The sequence below is a fragment of the Melanostigma gelatinosum genome (assembly GCF_949748355.1).
Source record: "Melanostigma gelatinosum genome assembly, chromosome: 1".
Classification (NCBI taxonomy): domain Eukaryota; kingdom Metazoa; phylum Chordata; class Actinopteri; order Perciformes; family Zoarcidae; genus Melanostigma; species Melanostigma gelatinosum.
The window spans coordinates 2,666,322-2,670,894 of record NC_136634.1 but is presented as its reverse complement, the minus strand read 5'-3'; positions in this window follow the sequence as shown (position 1 = coordinate 2,670,894).

Genomic DNA, 4,573 nt, shown 5'->3' with positions numbered 1-4,573 from the left:
ACGGTAAGTACATTTCTACAGTTTTAGGATTTTCATATTCACAGTTGTTGTAGTCTGGACCCCAGTTGTCAAGTTGTGCTGCATTTCACTTTATAACCCAATATTAAATAAAATATTTGCATCATATGAGAAAAGGCTTGAAGTTTTTATAATTCATGGGACGATTATAAACAAAACGTTTGTGGCAGACATGTGTGCACGCCATGAATAAACAACAAAGATTCCACCCAACATGCTTCTTAGTACATCACAACAGTATGTGATGTATTTGAGCAGACCCAAACCAACAGTACGTCAACCGCGTACTATTTCCTGTGAAATACTCGAGTATGGAAATACTGGACACCACGGCCGCGTTAATATCCCACAATGCAATGTGGTAGTGATGAAAATATTCACAAGAGACAATGGTGAGTAGTTCTGCAAAGCTTCAATTTAAGCGTCAGTAAGATTCGACTTCCCAATATTTGTCTTATTAGACTTTATGATTCTTACTAAGTTGCACTAAAAAGGCGCGCATGGCGACCTCCATGTCAACAGAGCGCACAGAAGTTACAACAGATTGCACAAATAGCAGTTTGTATGCGATCTGTGGATACAGGTGCAGGGATCCACGAGCTTTTGCGTTCACACCTGGGATTCAATTCTTCCGGCATTGTGATTGGATATCAAAATACTAATTTGGAGGCAGAGTCAGATAAAACTTGCTGAGTGGATTTTTTAAAATCGGATCACAATGAAAGCCTGACCATGTCCAGATGTGGTCAACCACATTCAGTTATTACATGTGCTTTTTTGAGTCAGCAGCCAGGCAACCAAATGTACAGATCAGCAAAGGACACGGAAAAATGTCTGTTTATTTCCATCAACGACTGCAAATATTAGGAGTGGGTTTATCGAGATCAGATGTGGTGCTAATTCTCCAGCCAGATTATATTGTGCCTCTCGAGTCCTCCGACCACTCACAGCGCTGAGCACTACATGTCAACATTCACCAGTTCACGCGCATTCAAACACTGATGGCACACCTTTGGACTTTGACATGCGGTCTGCAGGAGCCGGGGATGAACCCACCGGAGCGCAGCTGCCCAGTGCCCATACACCACAGAAGAAGAGGGCGCAGCGAGATGAGGTGATTCAAAGACAGAGCCGGTCAAAGCCTTGATGGGCGGGAAAAACATGCGCGTTTGTTTGATGTGTTACTGTGAGGAAGGTGGCGGTCTCCTCATCGCTCCACATGGATCTGGTGTTTTAAGTCACACACTTCTTGTACGTCATCATTTATTATCTCGGTTTCACTTTGTTCGGCGCTTTCTTGCTTTTATTGCTAAACTAAGTTCTTCACCTCAGCTGAGCTGAAACACGTTTCGGGGGAATTTTTAGCATTTTAGTAAACTTTGTTCTTCGTTAAATTTTAAATATCAGAATTGTTAGCTTCTTTAACTGACATCAAGTCCTCACTAATACAGAGTATTACAGTAACCAAACACACCAAAGTCCTTCATCCAATGTATTTTAATAACAAAGATCTGTGTTTCCATATTAAATATGATTACAGCTGCATACAAAGAGCTTCATTCAGAACATCAGTACCATGTTAGTCCTTCTAACGTCAGCTTTCATTTCTCTTCTACAGGTCGGTCGGCCAGTTGTTGTAGACGGACGGACACATGTACTGTTTCAGCAGCAGGGTCACCTTCTCCGTGTCTCCTCCCACCCCGCTGTGGACAGAAACACACTTTACAGGCAGGGTTGGTAATCTCCTTAAGAAGCATTTACTACTCATTTCATCCTGTCCAGTCCAGTCCAAGTTCTCTGTTTAACACGGATGTTATTTTCATTCACCGGTTGTTTTCACTTATTTAGGGGCGACCGTGGTTCACTGGGTTAAGAGGGTCGTCTGGGAACCGGAAGGTCAACGGTTCGATCCCCGACTGGGACGTGTCACGTGTCGAAGTGTACCTGAGCAATACACTGAACCCCCGGCTCCGATTAACGGCAGCCCACTGCTCCCTATATACAGGGACGGGTCAAATGCAGTAGTCAAATTTCGTGTATGTGTAAAAATGTATATTACAATAAAAATGGTTTCTTCTTTCTTTCTTTCTACTTTGCTGTTTTCCAATCACCAAACATGAATGACAGCAGAGCAGCTCAGTGGCAGGCTGCTGCTCTGATGTGTCTGCAGAGTCGCACCTCTTCCTGACGCCCTGCATGCGGCGCAGGAAGGCGCAGATGGAGCTGTGTTTGGCTTTAGATCGCAGGAACTCTGCGTATCTGTTGGAGAACTCGATGTCTCCCAGCTGCCTCCGGCGGTCCAGACCTGCAGACAGCAGCTGCCTGAAACACAATCGCATGAACAATCGTATCGTTGTCTTCCTGGATTTGACGTCACGCTTTTATGTTTTGTTGTTTTGCTTATGTTCTTTTCAATATCAATCAATACAAGACAATATACAGTATCTATAGACTTGCACTAACCATGTACTCAACACTACATCGTAGAGGTTACAATTAAAAGCTGCATAAACATGATTCAGAAAAACTCAGTGGAGAAATATGTTTTGGTTTAGTTAAACCTGCTGTCACTTCTGCAGAAACAAACTGTGAACCAAGGGAAACCCTCCAGATCTGAAGAGTGAAGCCAGTGCTGAAGGGCTTCAACGTCTCGTGCAAAATGGTAAAAAAAAAAAAAATGCCTCCAAAAGAAACAAGATGGCAACGGACAAAATGCCAAACTCGAGGCTTCAAAACGGTATTTACACATCCATCAGTTACAGATAAACATGGTCATTCATGAAGAGTCTGTCTCACCTGATGAATGTAAGTCCAGTATTAACGCTCCGTTAGCTCTGTTGGTCTGTCTCCACCACCTCCGGAGGGAAATATCTTCAGCTGCTAAATGCTCCACTATCGTCACCACCAATCTAACTGTGTCTGACTGCTGTTTGCTGTTGAGCAGGTTGTGTACGGGCGTTTTTATTTGACAGATTTTTCTCTGAAAACATCCCAACATAACAATCCCACATATTCATTTTCTTCACTAAAAACTCTTTCATCAGTGTAAACTCACCCGAGTCTGGCCTCGAGCAGAGCGTCTGCAGAGTTCATCCTCGACAGAGACCACGGTGCGTTCAGGTGTCTGATCTCGGTCAGGAAACTCTCCACCTCTTCTTCATCCCTGAGGTCACATGACAGGAAGTCACAACATGCATTTTTAAAACAAATACAAAGAACAATATCAGAAACCACGAAACCCTTTTTTTCCTCCTGAAGATGATTTGAAAAATGATTTTTCTGAAATGAAGAAAGGAAAACTGAACTAAACATGATACAATTGTTCTGTATTTTGTTATCCAGCTGCTATTGTTTCAGACACATCTCTCATGATCATGTGGAAGCGGAGTGTGGTATTATATTTAGAGGAAGCAGGGAGGGATTTCTTCAGCAGATGTTTTTAAGCAGCGATCAGGTGATGGTACCTGACAGGAAGTGATGTGGTGAGGTGGAGGAGGGCCAACAGCAGGAACAGCTGAGTCGCACTAATGGATGGCATCATTAGGACGAAGAAGAAGATGAGGTTGATGATTTCCTGCGGAGACAAATACGATTTTTATTTCAAAACCTCCGAACAGGCGGATGCATCCTTTTTGTTCTGAAAATCTTAAGGCTGCAGCATGAAATAGAAAACAGTTTGTTTTGTGTTCGTCTCTTTTCTGCACAGAGCTCTGACCTCAACCCAACCCAACACCTGAGCCAGACCTGATGCCCCAACACCAGTGAACAATCCCTGCAGCTTTGGAATATTCGATTATTTTACAAGATGTGCTTGACAATAAAGTTGTTTACCTGCAATGTTAGTGGTGTGAGCTCGTACGTACAAGAAATACTGCCTGTAAATTCTCTTGTGAAAGCTTCAGGTCTGTAATTTAAAAACACATAAAAAACACATGTGACCCTGACAGTTTGTGATCCGAGCTTTATAAATAAACATTTAACTTCTGATCAATCTGCCACAACCAATGCACTTGTTCAGGTCACATCATAATTACAAGTTTCCTTCTTTTCTCAGCATCAGAGTTGGATCTCAAAAGTTTGATTTTCAACCTGAAAGTTAAAAAAATATGTACAAACTTAGAAACACGACTAAATGCAAGTTAAAGGAACAAGCAGAGATATTAATGATAAACAGAACGAGCTCATCTCAGCGACTACAATGTCTCCAGTGGACGTACGGGGAGACTCACCTGGACAGATCCTTCTCAGAGACCGAACCGGATCAGACCTGCAGACTGGGTGTTGGGGTCCGAGCTGCCTCCTTTTGTACCCCCTCGGGTATCGACCCCCCTGACGGACTTCCCTCTGACTTTATTGGTCTGATTATTTACCATGTCAACGCATTTAGTCCGGAACCAGATTTTCCAGTTTTTATTCGCTTCCTGAAATCTTAATGAGATTATTGGATCAGACTTCCTGAATGAGCTCTAATCACCTGTGAGAGCCGCCTGCTGTTTGTTCACATGGAATCATTCTCACATCACTGCAGAGTATTGATCCACGAACACACGTTTCT